Source organism: Mycteria americana, chromosome 5 (assembly GCF_035582795.1).
Source record: "Mycteria americana isolate JAX WOST 10 ecotype Jacksonville Zoo and Gardens chromosome 5, USCA_MyAme_1.0, whole genome shotgun sequence".
In the NCBI taxonomy this organism is placed as follows: domain Eukaryota; kingdom Metazoa; phylum Chordata; class Aves; order Ciconiiformes; family Ciconiidae; genus Mycteria; species Mycteria americana.
Window position 1 is genome coordinate 57,275,846 of NC_134369.1, and position 18,610 is coordinate 57,294,455.

Below are 18,610 nucleotides of genomic sequence, written 5' to 3' on the forward strand. Positions count from 1 at the left end.
TTTGGACAAGGAAAAATAGGTCTTGTGTTTTAAGGGATTAATAACGTATATAAGGACAATGGTTGAAAGACGAGCACTGGTATGTAGTGGTATGTACACATAAACGTTTTGCCGGATCACAGGAATTTAGACACCAATGTGCATAAATGTATGTCCTCTGGTCAATCAGTCATTTTTCAGAGGGTTTACGATTTTCCCTATGAAGAGGATGGTGCGGGTGTATTTATCCAGAATCACCAGGAGAAAGGGCCTGTTGAATCTGACTCGAGGTGGATGAGGAAAATCGCCAGATCTCCAGGTAACCTCCTTCACCGTGGCCCCCACTGCTTCAGTGCCATTCTCATGGACATTTAGCACTGCTCTGTGGATCACCTGCAAGCACACAAAGCAAATCAACCTCCAGCTGACAACCTGGCAAGAAGAGAGCAGCCTGCCACCCTCCCCTCTCTTGCCAAAGAGAGCGCTGCCGGGGGCAAGACCCGGCAGCACCAGCCTCTGGGAAGGTCATTACCAGCAGCTTCCCTTCCCACCGCAGCGCATCGGACCACTCCTGCTACCGCTGCCTCCTGCATGCATGTGCAGAGAGTAACCCTCCAACAGCAGACAGCCAAAGAGCGCTCACGATGACTGATGGCAAAAAACTCGGGAAGCAAAGAAACCTGGTAATTTAGCCTAGACTTAGTTTTGCCTTTGGCAGCTTCATGTATTATTGTGAATTTACCCTATCATCTAGCTGAAAAAAATAACTTTTGAGAGCACTAGAAGGGCAGGAAGAGGCCTTTTGCCCTCTGTAGGCGGAATTAGAGGAAATTTTACAAAGCTAATATGCTACCTTTAGATAATTTTGTTCGGTAGCCAAAAGAACATTTAACTATATGTATGCCTTCTTCCTTGTCCTCCACCCATGTATGTATAACCCCTTGTAAGCATGTTTGGCTTCAGGTTTAGGAAAGATAGGGCTTGCTTTGCCTCCAGACTGGAAGCTGTTGATGATTGAGTGATGCTTCAGAGAGACTGGGGTAAGTTTTTCACGGGATATTAATGTCAGGTTCCTGGGAAGAGACAAATGTTGTGGTTGCTGTGTTTCACGTGCTGACTTACTTTTGAAACCGTCAGTCCAGGCTCCTCAGTAATCCCTGACAGATCAGCTTGTTCAGTGAACAGATCAATCATACCCACTTTTTTGACTATCCTTTTCACATCATAGGTACCAGAAATAGAAAATTTTGGAATGTGCAGGTGTATTTTTCTGTAACAAATAACACAAATAGGGACAAATTGTCATCTAGGTAATACTCCTCAATGGCTTCACTATAGCGACAATTCACATTTATTTTTCTAAATGTTAAAAGTCTGCTCTCAGGGTTCAGATAGCACTTCTGACCAGGTTAGCTATCTAACATGGAGGGTTGGAGCAGAATGAGCCCATGTTATCCTCTGCCTCCACAGTGGGGTTCAAGGAGTAGAGTGGAAGACACAACTATAGCAACTCTGTGGCAAACAGAGCTACTACTGCCAGGTAGCTTTTTTTTTTTTTTTTTTTTTTTTCCAAAAGATCATAGCTAGCTGTCCTAAGGCTGTTTGAATATACAGCAGGGCCTGGGCCACCACAGAAATAGCTGCAGTAATGGTGAATGAATAAAATTTCTGCTTTTACATACAATGCCCTCAACACCCTAACACCCAATACCTCAGAAATAGCTACTCCATTGTAGTTTCACAATGCCCATATGAAACAAGGGTCTTTTAACTTCATCATGGTGCTAAGCAACTTGTGGTTGAGCCAGGAGCTTAACTCAAGAAGGATCCCAAGTTCAATGCCCTATTTGTTCACTACCCGCAGCTCTTTTTCATTTTCCAACCAAGAAAAGGGAAGTCCTGCACAGAGAGGGACCATTAAGTGAATAGGGTTCAGTAAAATAACCTGGCCTTTAATGTTTTGTCTTGGTGAGATAAACACCACTAATCTATAACTTGGTCACCTTTCACCTTAGCAAAAACACTTACCTGTCTTGGAGGAACTTTTCCCATTTAGACACAGTCCTTTTCAAGAGAGCATCTTCCACCTGCTTCATCTTCCCTTCGTCAGGCAAAACAAATAATGCTGCAGCATTTCCATTGTAAGGTATCTGAACCAGCCAACAGGACAGCTCTTCATCAAAGTAATTTCTGTAGTAATCCTTTCGATACATCATGTCAACTTTTACAGATGTTTTCTGATCCACAAAAAAATCCTCCTCTTTTGTATATGAAGTACTGAAGGGTTTCTTCCAGTGGGCTTACGACAAAAAGAAAAATAATTCAGTGGAATACAAAGAGGAATGGTCATGGTGAATAAAACAGAACCTAGTCCCACAGCCTTCCTTTGATTAGAACAAATATCTTTTTCAAGTTACTGCACCCTCAGGTATTACAGCATTGCAGATCTCCCTCCCCCCCCCCCAAGTGCTTGAAGACAATTAAAGACAGATAATACTGAAAACACCATCTTTTACTAGAGCATGAGTCTGTAATCGCATTAAAGAATTTACCAAACTCAACAAAGATATTTGTTAAAAATTCCAGTCTTTCACTCAACCAGGTGAGAACACAAACTTTTATACTGACAACAAATATACATGGTTTTACAGGATTATTTTCCAGATACTGAACATAGTTTCCTCCATTTAAAATATTTACACTACAGTTTCTCTCTCTTAGGTTTTCATTGCCTGTAATAAGCAGTAGGCATCTAAGTTACAGCCTTCACACCCTTTGATATTTCTTACCTTTAAAGAAGACATAGTTAACAAGAACCATTGCAGTGAGAGGGTCAAGGTTTTCCACTAGTTTAACAATTTTCCCATTTGTCTTTTCCTCAATATAACTGTTGATCTGATTCTCAGCACCAGAGGAGTTGTTAAAGTCAGTAGAAAAGACTTCAGATTCATAAAAGCTTTTGACATCATCCAAGAACTTCTGTAGTGGTTTTAGCGTCTCTTCTATAAAAAGGGCATTGCCCAGGCTCAGCTGGAGCTCACTGTCTGAACGGTTCAGCATGTGGAGGAGCTGGCAAAAACCTTCATGTATTTCCTGCTCCTGAGTCTTTTTCAGGTTAAAGGCAAGCCCTTCCAGAATCTGCGTCAGCGTCGCTGACTTGGCACCAAGTGCCAGCATTGCAAAGGAAGCAGAGATGCTTATGGGTGAAAAGAAAATATTTTGATCGGTTGCTTCAGATGTGACCAGCTTGTAAAATGAAAATGCAAAGTCAGCATTGCTGGGAACTAGTTTGACAAAGGTTTTGTTCTTAACTGGATAAACTCCTTCCCTGTGAGATCTGCGTCCTGGGTAATATGTCCCTTTAGGATCATCCTGCTTATTGCGGTAACGAGGATGCTGATGACACTGGGCAACAGTGTACAAACCAGCCAGCAATAAACACAAGGAGAAGGTGGGCTTCATTTTCCTTTTAACCGTTTCTGGAAAAGAGATAGACATACAAAACACAGCATGGAAATTAATTTATTCATGCTGTGTGCTCCAGCCAAGTAAAATGAGGCTCTCGGAACACACCTGTTCTCCAAAATCCCACACTTGGATATTTCACGTTCCTGATGCATGCCAGTGATCCCCAGAGAGAATATGCCTCCTGATACAATATTTGTGTAATCAAGTACTCTCTCAAAAGAGGTAATTTTGATCATATTAACTTTTAAAAAATAGAGTAGGACTGAATTTTTTAAAATTTGCAAATAACTGGAAGCTTATGACCTTTTCCCCAGAGTAACTGGTAGAAGTTGTTTTTGTACTCAGTACTGCAGGATGGCTACCGCAGACCTGTTAGTCTTCCTCAATTCATCAAATAATTAGAGAATTAAACCTGTGTTAAACAAAAATGTGATATAAACACAGACCATACTGTCTAGGACCAAAATTACAAAATACTTTTACGATTTCTTCAAAGATAAAATATTGGATCACTGTGGTAGCAAACTCTATAGGCATCTCTATTGTTTCTGAAACAAATTTTTATTTAATTATGTGAAATATCTTCTTCACTAGCAGCCAGTTCTTGCTGGGTTTTGGCATGTTTTGATTTTTTGCATAACAGGTATATCCCTTTGTAACATGTAAAAAGGCGGCCTTCCCAGGCAACAACATAATCCCCCAAAATGAAATGTCCAAATGATCCAAGGGAAAACTGAAAGGATACTTACAGTGCTACAAAAAGGATCTTGCTGTGTACATCTGCTCTTGTCTGCTCCTTCTTCTCTTCAGCACCATTGAACAAGATTAAGCAGAGCACCCCCGTTAATCATTAATTAGTTCAAATAAAATTTGCCAGTGAGGATGCACAGCAAGCAGTAATGACGCTAGAAACTCTGAACGCTTTGTCCAACCCAGACACAAGGTAACAGTGCTGGGTGGTGGGGCTGCGGACGAGAGGGAGCGGAGCAGCGACTACGTCTCCTGCTGCTTCCATGCTTGTGGATTGACACAAGAAGCCTGCTGCTGTGGGTGCCTGGCAGGAGAGCCGTATCCTTCGTGGCTGGAGCCGAACGCTGTGACTTGGTGTGAAAGCCACCCCTTGCCTGGGTCTGGCTGTGGGGGACGAAGCCGCCAGCACAGCTCACCAGGGAGCGCAGCCTCCCTGCCAGACCGTCCCTCTTAGCTTGGTCCTGGGGGACCGATACATGGGACGGGGACACTGCCAGAGTCATAACCTCTCTGTCAGGATTTCAAAACAGGTTAAGCTACCTTCGGATTTAGAAAGCCCTTCTGCCTTACTGTATACCTCAGTCACAACCTTTGACAACACGTCTAATTGTTTTGGGTCTTTTCCCAAGGGGAGCAGGCTGTATGTGATTGGTGAACGGTCTCTAGAACGGTTATTCTTTAGAGAATAACATGTGACATTACCACTCTAGTGAGACGTTTCCAGTCAATACAGCTGTTCGCTCATTGCTGTTGGCCACTGCCTGTGACTGGGTATTTGGAGAGTTGGTAAAGAGTTTTCTCCTGGCTTTTTAGAAATACACAACAAAAATACCGCCACTAAGAAACAACACTTCCATTGGACAGTTCCAGAGACTGGCTGCAAAGAGAGACATGTGGCCAGTGAATACCTTGTTTCCTCAGGTTAGTCTTCTGTATCATATGCAACTGAAAAGGACCCCTCCAGCACACAAAACAGGCTGCCAATTCACCTTTCAACCAGTGCTGAAGAAGACATGCTGGCATCGCTGGATGGTATTCAGAGTTGAACATCATATATGGACAGACCACTCAAGGACAAACTATTAATTTTTTAACAGATCTGGCTGCCCCTGTGGCACTCCTCTCCATTGTATAGGATGGTTTTGTCATTGTCACTTAGTAGTTATAGTATCATGTATCATTCCCATAATGTAGATGCAAAACATACAATCTGCATCCTATTGATTCCACATTGCCCGAAAACCCCAAGAGGCTGATGGCAACCATCAGATTTTGAAGTGAGGGTAATATCCAAAATCTGTAAATCACTGAACCATTGCCGAGTAACTACAAGTGGATTATGAACTGTCAAAAAATAGCCAGCAATGCATGTGGTCACTAGCCTATTAGAGCTTATAAAACAGTGACTAAGATTTACAGGATGGAAAACTTAAGCATTTCCAGTCTAGCAAGCTCTGTAAACTCATACCAATAATCCTAAATCTTCATTAATAGAGATCAGCTTGTCTATTAGCAGGGAGCCAGAAAGGAGATAAATGGAGGGATGGCCTGAAGGATGACTCCTTTTTAAGTAGAGATGCATGCAAGGACACAGATACCAACATAGATGGTCTTAGCTCATCCTGGCACTGCAATAATGTTGAGATTTTTCACCTGTAGTCCAAGTTCAGGACCTGTAAGGGAACTCTGAAAGGCAATCAAGAAACACAAGCCAGTATGTGTCCCCTTGGATTCATTCCTCTTACCATTGCATTTATCCTTGGAGCACCAAAACAGCTGTTCCCTGTAAGACTGCATGTTACTGAATGTCACTGGTATACAGTTCAAGAAGGATCTTTAAACTCTGCTATGCAGTTGATGATGCTTGTTCATACCTAGTTTTCCATCAAGGGGAAAGACATTGGGAAGGCACCACAGCTAGGAGGGACAATGCAGGGCCTGCTGGAAATGCTCCCTGCCATCACCAAAGCTTCAGGGAAGAAATGGTTGCAGCTCTGAGGATTAAGCAACCGTCTTACAGAGTGGAGGAAGGGAAGGTGGGGATGAGAGCTGGTAGGTAAGTGCCTGGAGAAGGTCACGAGGAGGAAAGAGAGGGCAGGTGTTAGTACGGGACAGAAACACAGGAGCCATTAGAATATATCCAGTCCCAGAAGTGAGACGAGAGACCAGGACTTTGAGTGTCTCTACAGCTGTGTTGTTAAATCGCTTGCAAAACATGTCATACCTATTCCCATTATTACAGCTGTTTTTATTACATCAGGGCTGGACAGTTTTACTTCTGGTATTTCCTAAAGACTGAATATTTGGCCTTACAACCACAATACTCTGCTAATGTCCTTCTTTGGGATATAACAGACAGTTTTGTACCGTCAGTCTCAGTCTGTTACCAGAATCTCACAGCTGCAATGAAATGCTGTAGTATATCTTACCTTTAGAGAAAAACGTAGATATACATAACCTCTTCTGAGAGTCAAAGTTCTTTCTACTTTGCTCATTATTCCTTGTTATTTTCTTCACTGTCTAACCAAAGGTATGTTTATCAGCCTCAGAGATTCTGAAAGCTGGGTCTGTTTCAGGCTACCTTCTGATGCTATCTAAAACCACATAAAGCAGGAAATGTTTATGTTGCTTGTAATAGCAAAACCACATTTATTGTGGTCTATAGCTCGGAGAGCATCATGGGACTATGATTTACAGCTTGACTACATCAGGGGATAGCAATTCAGTGATGCCATGTTGCCCAGCAAGTAGCTAATGCATCCAGAGAACTTCCTTTTCCAGGTTCCACTATGCCAAAAAACTAGATACATAAAAGATAATGCACATAATTCCTCCCTTACCTTCCAAGACAGCCAATGCTTATTCTTTTCTGTGTTCTGGGGTTTCTTGCTTATATAGCTTTACATTTTATTTCCTTTTGTCATATAATTTTCTACCTTGCCAAGGTATTAGAGGGAGAGAATTAAAAAAAAATGAAATCCCCCACTAATTAAAAATTTTAATGTGCTGGAAAAATGGAGCATACTTTCTCAGCAATGTTAAACTTTGGGTTTTATACTGACAACTTGTATACAGTTTCCTAGAATGACACTAACTGGTCATGTTGACAGTAAGTTCTCCTAAAGGACTGTCGTGCTTTAACCCCGGCCGGCAGCTCAGCCCCACCCCGCCGCTCGCTCGCTCCCCCCCGGTGGGATGGGGGAGAGAATCCAAAGAGTAAAAGTGAGAAAACTCGTGGGCTGAGATAAAGACAGTTTAATAGGGAAAGCAAAACCTGCGCACACAAGCGAAGCAAAACAAGGGTTTCATTCAGTCCTTCCCATGGGCAGGCAGGTGTTCAGCCATCTCCAGGAAAGCAGGGCTCCATCACGCATAACGATGACTTGGGAAGACAAACGCCATCACTCCAAATGTCCCCCTCTTCCTTCTTCTTCCCCCAGCTTTACATGCTGAGCATGACACCATATGGTATGGAACACCCCTTTGGTCAGTTGGGGTCAGCTGTCCCCGCTGTGTCCCCTCCCAGCTCCTTGTGCCCCCCCAGCCCACTCGCTGGTGGGGTGGGGTGAGGAGCAGGAAAGGCCTTGACTCTGCGTAAGCACTGCTCAGCAGTAACTAAAACACCCCTGTGTTATCAACACTCTTTCCAGCACAAATCCAAAATGCAGCCCCATACTAGCTGTTAGGAAGAAAATTAACTCTATCCCAGCCAAAACCAGCACAAGGACCAACCTAGAAGATGCTTCTCATTTTCCATTAACTCTGCCCTGCATTTTAATTTGCATTTCTCCATCAGGGAACCCAGATTTGCTTGTTCCTTCATTCAGGTTTTGCTTCATCTGTCTTCAAGAAATTAATTCTTCATGTAGAAATCTTGATAACTGAATTTTAAATATAAAAGTTGAGGAAAAGTACACACAAAAGTGTAATCCAAAAGGTTTTTTTCATGTGGATGTGGCCTGCTCATGTGTGTGCTTTGTTACTTACTGCTGAACCATATGCAGGAGAATGTAAACTGGCAGATGTTCTTATCAAATACAAACTTCAAAAGGAATACAGTGTAAATTATGAAGATACTAATTTTTTTTGGACTGTATTGGTGAAGAATTTCACCATCTTCTCAGAAAAGAGCATTACTATAGATGAGAGCCTGTGCCAGGAGGGAGAACTATGTAATACATAGCAGAGAACGCTGGCCAGGTCAACACACACGTCCCTCTGTGCAAGCTCCCAAGCATCTGGCTCCTGAGCAGGAGCACCAAGCTATGTCAGGTGTCAAAATGCCCCACATGAGGTGTTCCACACCTCTGAATGGGAGCACACTGGTGGGGAGCTGCATTTAGGAGTCTAAAGGCAATAATGGAAAGGGAACTGTACCTTCTTCCCCCCAGTTTCAAACCAAAGCTCTTGTCCCGTGGTTGTCTCATATGGCTGCATAATCAAGCAGCAAAACAGGGCAGGGCACACCATTTTCTTTTTGAACTCAGCCGTGCTAATCTTTTGCTTACTAACCTAGTGACTGGAACACTTGGTCACTTGATCTGGATACAAGACACTCAGGTCTTACAAACCATTCAGCCTGAGATAATCAGACCCAAATCGTCCACTTGGCAGAGGAATAGCTCATCTTCAGGCTGCAAGAGGCCGATGAGAAAGTGAAGGGAAAGACAATTCCCAGCCTTCCTTCTGAGGATCTTCTGCTTAAAAATTGAATGAAATATAAAAACTACTTATGTGAGATGTGTAGATAATTGTGCGTGGATAATTGTGTGTGTTTTCATCTACCTGTGAAAGACATATATTTATGTATGTAAATACACACACACCTATAGGTATTCGTAGTACTAAAGATCCACTAGTATGATGTGTGTTAACCTAATAATGCAGGCACAAGCCTGGGAGATAGGAAACTTAGGTTTCCCTCCAAGAATAATTCAAATAGAAGAAGAAACAAGGCTCTAGAAATTGTTTTTGAATGTGATACTTGACTGCACAAGATGTGCAAGTGTTATTAATTCTAGTCATGTGAGTAGTGTGTGAGTAGTTCCGCTAAAGGTAAACATTATCTTTGCTAAATCAGAACCTGTGGCAATAAGTAATGCATTATGATTTGAATTGAAAAAAAACCTGAAGAAATGCTATCTCGAATTAATTGTGATGCTTCAATAACATAACAATAACTTCAAAAAAAATTTTTAAGAGCTTTGAAGAATTACCTATTTACTAGATTTTATATGCAGAAATTCCCACAATGTTTTAAACTAATTTTTGCTAAAAGCTAGTAAAAATGAGATTTTTTTCCATCCTGATATGAAGTGATGTAAAAATATTTTATTTACCAAGATTTTGTTGAAAAACCTGAAAATCACTGCCAAGTGTAAGTGAAAGGAAAACAACCATAGTATATTAAAAGTAAGGCAATGAAATAAGTTGATTAGGCTGTAAATGCCCAGGCTGAGAGACATTAACTCTTTCAGAGAATCTGTCATCAGAACAGAATATGCCAATAGTTGTCACTATTTTATTATTTTATTTTTAGTTAGATGTAGACTCCTTCCAGCAAGCTGTGGTGAGGCAGAAACTCCTGTCTTTACCTGATCTTGAGGTATTATGATGGTTTAGTAGCCAGCACCTCTATAGGCAAACTATCCTAACATCGACTTCAGTAGCGGCCAACTAATAAACTGGTCTGAAGAAATTAATGAGATTAAAAATCCGAGCCTATCCCTCTGTTCTAGTCTAATGCAGATAAAGAGCACAATGTCAGTGCATGGTACTGATTCACAGCACACATGAAATTTTCATAGTACAAACATTCATCAGCTTTTTTTTTTTTCAAACTGCACTCCTACAGAAAAGAAAAAAAATGTAAAACTGACTCAGAGGAAACATGGTGGCACTCACTACACTCTGATAGAGACAAGACAAAGCAGAATATTTAGCTGTTTGGTAAGCAGTGGAGTTATTAAAGCCTGGTTTACTAAGGATTTATGGCTTCCCTCACCACAATAACCACAGATTTACTCCACAGCATCCAGGATGACTCCTACCAGGCAGGGGAGCAAGGCTGGAGCAGGGCTAGGGCTGGGGCTAGGGCTAGGGCTAGGGCTAGTGCTGGCACTCCCTGCCATGTGCTCATTGCCTGCTGCCACCAGCAGAATTTAAAGCAGCCGAGTCCTGCCTGCCTTCCCCACAGCAGGCACAAACTTGGATTTCACTGATTTTCACAGAGTAGCATAATGGTTTTTCAATCTCCCATCTCTCTGTTAAACCTGACTGAAATTTGCCAATAAGCTGCAGTGTTATGGAGGGTAACTAAGAGAAGACAAGTGGCTACAAACATGAAAATTTGATGCCATTTACTTTGGAAACCAAGCTGGTTGTTGTATTTTCTTTGTGTTTGAGGTTAAATGAGTCACACTTTCTCAGCTTTCACAGTTCATGTGACTCCATTTCTCACTAGCTATCATGAATATTTTCATTATCCTTACATTTACTTATGAAAAACCCCAATTTATTATATATTACCTTTTAATAATGATGTATCTCCATTTTCATCATCATTAGCTTTTCTTTTATGTCCTCTCCAGGAAGAGCTTGTAGACAGTCCAACACTTGATGGAGTGATTTAGCAGTACAAGATGGATGAAGAGTAGGTTTGGTAAATGCTAAAACTGTTTTACAATATTTTATAACCAGACTGGATGTTCCAGATCACCATATATTTCAACTGAGATTCTGTGTCATTCATTAAGAGGTACCATTGGAGGAGAGAACTTTAAAAATCAATTTCTAAAAGCATAATGCTCCTGAATCTAAGCTTTACTCTAGTTACCTGATAAAACCTACTGAAGAACTGTGATAAAATTGGTATGAGCAAATATTCAGTTAGCAAATCCAGCAAGTCTATGTAAAAGCATGGCATATAAAAGACATTTGCTTAGATGAAGTAACAGTGACTGGGAAGCATCATGATCTAGAATCCACCTTGGTAAAGCAGACAGGCTATACCTCCATATGTAATCAATCTGGAGCAGAGCAGCCCGGCAGTCCTTCAAACTTAAATTATTGTCTGATTCTAAGTGAGAGACTTTGAGCCTTAAACTAGAGTCCTGCAGAAGCACTTTTCCAAAGTTTGTCCAAGTGTGAACAGTGTATTACAGAACAGGAAAATGATGAAATTATGCATCTTTGACCTATTGTTCATTGTATGCTTTGGACTGAAAGTGGTTTTCTTACCAAAGAAATGCAGCTGACCTAAGTTTCCACTGCTTTACACTCACTACAAAAGCTACAGTTATGGATAGATAGCACTAAGCATTCACTTTGTCCATGCAGAAATACATTTCTAAGATAGAAGGCACCTGTTGATAGGTTAGATTTATCTCGGGCCAGTGCCTATGTAGTGGGAGAAGGACACAACACATTGCTTTCTGCAGCTCATAACAGGCAGTCTGTCCATTGCACCTGGGTAAACATGGGTCTTTTCTGACCTTTCCTATTATATTAGTTTACATGTTCCCTCAATAAGAAAAGCCTGAGGTTGGCAGTGCAAGAAATGGTTGAGAGCTCAAGAACTTCTATTTATTCTCCTTGGGCTGGGGCTGAACACTCTTCCCAGAAAGTGCTCTCAGCCCAGGTTTGTCATGCAGGGGAGCACCAGGAGGAGGTGCATGAGGAACAAGTACTGGGCTGGTACACCTTTGGGGTTCCGGGATCTGCTGTGTGCAGAACCATCTCCTTTTATTGGCTTTGAACCTGGCTCCTACATGCTTCGAGTGATGGTCTGTAGCTTTGGCATTAGAAAGATGGTAAACATTCAGTCTCCATTAACCCAACCTGTGCCACAAATAGTTTTTGCCTTCTTTATGCCATCTAAATTGTCACTTTTCCAGGCTGAAGATCTCTCACCTCAAACAGGAGCTTTTCCAGACCTTTGATTAACCTTACCACCCTTTTCTAGAGATTTTCCGGTTCTCATTTATCCTTTCTGTTATTACAGGACCAGAACTACATGCTCTAATCCAGGTGTGGATGATCCAGAGATTTAGACAGCGGCACAATGTTCTTATCTGATTCACTCTCTTTTTTCTCCTAATAATTTCTGATATTTAATATGCCTCCTTCCCCGCTACTGAGCTGATCTGTACATGAACTACCTACCATAATACCAAACCCTTACTCCTGAGTGACAGCAGTCAGTTCAGGTACAGCATTTCACCAGTTCTGCAGCTAAAACATAACAAGAAAATCAAAATCCCCACTGACACAGCAATGGCAAGCCAGAAAGCTTCTTTTCTTTCTGTTTTCAAAATGAGACAGAATTTGTCATGTCCATTCCTTGATTTTACCAGAAGATGGTGGCACAGGGCTCCTTTTCTTATAAACCCCAGAACTTGAGGCTCCATACTTACAGTTCTACCTGCAGGAAGCAGGGTAGCAGAATCACACTAAAAGTGTGGCTTCTCACAAGCATCTTACTACTCATAACTGGTGTACTGAAATGATAACATTTTACTAGCAAAATTTGCCCTACAGACCTTCTTCTCTTGGTGTAAAGGAACCCTTCTTGTGCAAACAACTTTTAGAGTGACAAGTTCACCAGAGAATAAAAGTTCTAATTTTGGAATGAAGTTGTCTACACAGAGAAACCTCTTGGCATTAGGATTTAATTTTAAATTGATGCCTTACGTTATTTATCTTTCTGTTGCAGACATGGCCTTAAACAAACACTAAGAAAATCTCTAAGAAATGTAGATATTTTGAAATCTAAGAAATGTAGATATTTTGGAATTATACTTGAATTTTTTTGCTCCCAAAGCCAGATAGAAAATATTAGGGCTAAACTTCGCAAAGTGTTATCATTTGTCATTATTTAATAGATTAATATTGTTGGCTATAGTGAAGAAGCAGAGGCAGATCAGCTAGCTGAATTAATATATTCAATAAAATGAAGTTTATGATATGATTCCATTGCTCATATCCTTTTTCTTAAACACGTCTTTGACACTGTAAGCTTTTGGGATGTTGAGGATTCTGACAGATCATCGAGATGGTTTAATGCAACGATTCTCTTCCCTGTTTCAATGGAGGCAAAAGAAGAGGCTGTGTGGTTGCCCTTAGCCTCTGCAGCTCACATTCTGGCAGGTTAGCACAATCCCATTTCCATCAGTGGTTTACATGAACATGCCTCCTCAAGACACTTTGGTATTCAGGTTGTACCTACATAAGCTTTCTGTCTTGATTGCTGCACCATCTTTCCCACCCTGCCAACTTAGAAGCGGTTTGAAGGGCTGGAGCATATTTGCCTCTATTTGATGCCTCTTCTCAGTCACCCTTGACACAACTGTGAATACGTCAAGACTGTGACACACAGCACAATGACAGGCATAGGCACGAGGTAGTAATCTCTGGCTGGGGCAACTGGGGCCCAAGCTGTCTTAAAATTTCATCCATAAGATCTACCAGAGGGATAGAGCTCAGACTTGAAAGACAGAAGATACAGGAATAGAAATTAAATTCCAGTTGTACATTTCAGTATCTGTCCCCTGAATATGCGAGATATGGTATGGTTTTTTTGATGGCTAAAGAATCTGCATCTGTGTGAACAGCAAATCTAAATGAGGTCTAGGCATATGGTCTCTTTTGCATTCATTTGCATTTTAGGACCTACTTTTCATTACATCTTTCATTCTCTTCTGTGCACAGGTGTTTTCTCTTGCTCTGAGATTCTTTCCTGGCTGCAACCAAAGTTCTTATGACGACTACAACACTTAGTGAATTACCTTATTCTATGTTGTTTTTTCCTTTCAAACATTTTGCTTCAGCAGAGCATCTTCCACGCGGTCTGTGTTGCCTACATGAGACATAGTAAACAATGTAGCAACTTTTCCTTAATAAGATATTTGCACATCAGGCAAAGCCTTCTTCAGACCTTCCATATGAGCATCACATTGATGTTAACAAAAGTTTTCCAACCACAAAGGATATGTTCTTGTTTAATAAAGTAATAAATCATAAGTATTTTGTTTCCAAATGGCTTATGGAAAAGAAACTGAATGCAATCAAATATAAGACTAATAAAGACTCATTTGTATAAATCAGGCTAATTCACTTGTAATAAATTCATCTCCAGGGGTAGGATTGAACTGAAAAGCTACTTTCGTCATAGAAATTCTCTTTTACAAGAAGCCAGCAAAGTTATTTGCAACAACATCAGTGCTGAGCTGAGTTAGCGTAAGCAGGGTATTAATCATACTCAAGGACACTGACAAGAAATGAATGTTTCCCATTCAAAACAAAATGAAATATTGTTTTCTTTAAAACTGTTAGTCTGAAGAAAGCACAATTACCAAGTTATTTGAAAATGGGTTCTCTGTTAAACCTGGGACTGGGAACTTACAAAGGATATTTCCAGATCAGTCTTTGCTGGCTAACAGTTTACAGGGAATGGACAATATCACCATTGCATACATGTGCCCAGTTTAAATCTAATGAAAGCAGCCCCATGTGGGTAAGGGCAGAGGTGCACCACCCAACAGAGAATGTTGGATGGATGGGTATGATTAGGAGGATGTGTCACCGGACTAGGAGATACGTAGCCCACGGTGGCCTTCATGTTCCTTTCCCCCCTGAGAATTTGCACTCATCCTAGCTCACTGCAGTTAATATTTAGAGTTTTCATTGAAATATTTGCACTTAAAAATACTTGTATTTCTCTTGCGCTTTTTTCTCCTGGGAAACTCTAGTGCCTCTGTGCTTTGGAGACAAGACTTGAATGCTGGATTAGGGAGTAACACTGCCATGACGATTTTTTTTTTTTAATACCTTCAAAAGCTACTTAGAGTCATATCAAAGACGAGCTGGGTTGTGAGGCACTGAGACTGCCTTGTAGCTGCCATACAGGTACTCCTGGTTCTCAGAATCCACAGTCAAAAACTACCCTGCCCAAGAACTATCGTAATCAACTGTTTTTTAAGACCTTAGTGATTCTCTGCTTGAAATGAGTATGAGTACAGGGGAAAAGCCTGCTGCTTTTATTGTGCTGAATCTACTGAAACAATTAGAACAGGGTTGGCTTACATCTGGGTGAATTCCCATTTCCTTGAAATAGTAGCAGCGATCAAGGGCTGAACAGATGACATAGCTGTGGGGAGAGGGCTGGTGTGCCCATGCAAGGGCAAATTCTCCAGATACCAGGGTTGACGCGCAAATCGCATAGCTGGGAGTAAGAGAGGAAAGTCCAAAGTGCTGGTAGCATCTGAATAGCAGGACTTATGTGAGCAACCAGTGTTTCTGTGATTATCTGATTGCTTTGTGCCTTTTGGCATTAAGTCAGCTCCTTTCCTTACTGATGAAAAGTAAAATGCATTGAACACGTGCTGCATTAGCCCTGAGATCCCACTGCTTCATGGTTTGTGACAACATACTACATGGACTCTGCCACGGGGCAAAGCAAACAGAGCTTTACTGACAGAAGCTATCCCATCAGCAAACAGAGTCCCAGTGGACCACAGACAAGGTCAGATAGAACAAACTTACTGTCTCCCACATGGCTCAGAGGGTGCCAAGAGAAGTCTGGCACTCAGATCTGCTGGGGCACAGCTAGGCTGCCCTTCAGAGATCCATGCCAGTGGGTCCATCTTCCCCTGCAGGGTTATCAGCTGAGATATGCTCTCTTTAGGTAAGACCTTTTCCTCAGAGTTTCCTGTAAATATGTCAGGTCAGGGCTAATGGACCCACAGCAGGTTATTTATCTTGGATGGTTATGATAGGGGGTCACATACTCCACTGTAAGCTGTATTGTCTCCTTCTGCTGACTGTTGCTGCAGGAAGTCAAGCGGACAACACTTCACGGGGTATAAAGAAGCTCTAGTTCTCTTTCAGGGCTTAGTTTCGATCCAGCTGTCCCATAGACTGAGAGAATGCATGTGTGGGATTAACCTGTCCTAATCAGATCTGGTTTTGTTGTAGTGGAAGATTGAAGGGTGTTAATAAAATCACTTACAGATGAATGAAAGACACCATAAAATACATGTGTTTGCCACAGACAAAATGAATACACAGTACGTAAATGAAATTTTTAGCTTATGTCTATCAGAATCCTTCCTTCCTTCTCTCCCACCAATACAACTAGATAGCATGAAGAGGAGCATTCCCTATCACACACTAAGACAGACAAAAGCAAGATGGACAAATGATGAAAGGCAGACCAACACCATTTTCCTGGAGTTAGGACAAAATACACCCTGTCTCCACAAAAACTTTGTAGATTGTCTGGTTCTTTAAGAACATCATCAGGACTATGATGAGAGTAGCATCAGCCAGGTATATTTAGCCCCCTGCTCTATGGATCTCCATACTGTGAACTATAGGCATTTTTGTGCCTTTCACGTATGTATGGCACAGACTAGTTTTTTTCCTGTCCTCTCCACATCCTCCCCTTCCAGAGAGATTTGGGACAATCCTTCTTCCCACTCCAGGTCCCTGCCACAGCTCAGGCCAACCTGCTGGTCTGGAGCATGAAGTTCCTCAACAGCAGGACAACTGTGGTGATGTCCCACACCCTGGTAGATACCTCCCAAGCCCATCCAGCATTCAAAGGTGCCCTGTTTGATACTTTTGCCAGAAGCAGTCACTCCTCACACTCCACTGTGAAAACTCCCAGTGCTGCTCTCCTCCTGCAGTTCCTTGCCTCCACTCTCAAAAGCAAAGGCCTGGGAGGTAGATGGGGCAGGAAGTTGCTCCATGTGTTATTTCCCGAAGCCTCTGCTCTGTCCTAGCAACCGTGAGATTTTTTTCTAACCTCTTTCCTTTAGCAATAGGCCAAGAACCTGTTTTTCTGCCAACCCACTCTGATAAAAATCTCACCATCCTACCTTCTAATCAGTACTGGTGCACCGATTTATCAGGGTGGGATCTCACTGGAGCTGCTCCCAGCTCTTGTTGAGTTCGTACAGCCACCTCAGAGCAGGCTGCCTCACACCGCAGGAAGTTATCATTGATCTCAACTCTGTAAAAGCCGCTGCTTCGCTCAGAGGTGTGGTATCTCCCAGTCCACTGAGTGATGGTATCTTGCCCCAGCAGAAGCAATAGCTCAGGGCTTCCACTGAGTTCTTGCTGCTTGGAGCAAAGAGACTCATACAAGGCAGCAGTCTCCAAGGCCCCCCCAAGTCAGAAGCATAGCCCCCCTGTACACCATACCCATGCTACAAGCACTGATGGGTCTCAATAAAGCACCTCTGTGCAGGGTGGACCAAGTTTGGGAGAACAGGTCAGAGGACCAGAGAGATGTCAGGGGTAGGGAGCTTGCTTGTTGATTTGGGGCTTGCATCATCTTCGCAGTGCTCACAGCATATAGCCAGGACCACTGTAGAAACGAGCAATGTACATGTAAAAGCATCATCTGCCCAGCCACAGGGACTAAAGTCCACTTGCAAAAAATTTATCCAGGATCAACATGCAACGGCACGAGTCAAAGCAGCGCAGTCGGAGAGCAGCTGTCAAAGCAGGAGTCAGTCTCTCCTTGACGCAGCAGCTGCGCGATGAAGGGTTGGTTATAGGCTTTGGCAAGGCTGAGCGCTGGGACCCAGTGCTCCACTGCAGTAAGAGTGGGTGATCTGCAGACCCACAACAACAAGACAGTGTTTCTGTATTTCTTGAAAATGGGTTTTACCCAAGTAGGCATATAAGGAGGGAATGCAAAGAATCGCCATCTCTATATGAGAAAAGTTGGACTCATTTAACAGCTTTTATAGCATATTTTACAGACACCCTGCTATGGTAATAAGAGTGACTGAAAGTTTTTGTTGACTTTAGAAGATTTATAACAGGATAGAAAGAGACCGGAGACACTGAGAGTCAGTCCTTATGTGATGGATTTCAATGACAGTGCTTATTTTATTCATCAGCCATAGCAAAAATTTATGGATGACATTGTAGCAGGACAATTCTTTGACAGTTTATGCCTAGTGTCACTGTCTCTCAAAGTTTTTTGCTGACCCTGTGGACTGCAAAAAGACACTTACAGTGAGTGCTACAGCAGAATAAGTCTACTGTCTCAGGTATTTTCTCTTTTTTGTCAATGTTTTTTTAAGACGTCCTAGGCAAAGAGTTGGAACATGTGAGAAAGAACAGGTTGGTTGAGGGTAAACAACAACAACCTAGGCAGCCAAGAGCTGTGTAAGGAAGAACTGTAGGAACTGGCTCAGGTGAGCACTGATCATCAGCAAGTCCCGGAGAAGACATAACAGAATTGCAGGGGGCTTGTTAACTGTTGGGATAATGCTTTTGGTGAGTAACCGAGAACGGAAAGCAGTCTGGACAAAAACACATAGCAGAGAGAATACACTTATAAAAATAACAGCAGACTTTACAAAAAACAATCTTCCAAGGACAATTTGGAAAATGTGTT

General features: G+C 42.0%; 1 pseudogene; it reads right to left on the reverse strand.

Annotated features, from left to right (window-relative positions):
* Positions 1-165: 165 nt before the first annotated feature.
* Positions 166-3,509, reverse strand: LOC142409775 (alpha-1-antitrypsin-like; annotated as a pseudogene).
* Positions 3,510-18,610: the final 15,101 nt, after the last annotated feature.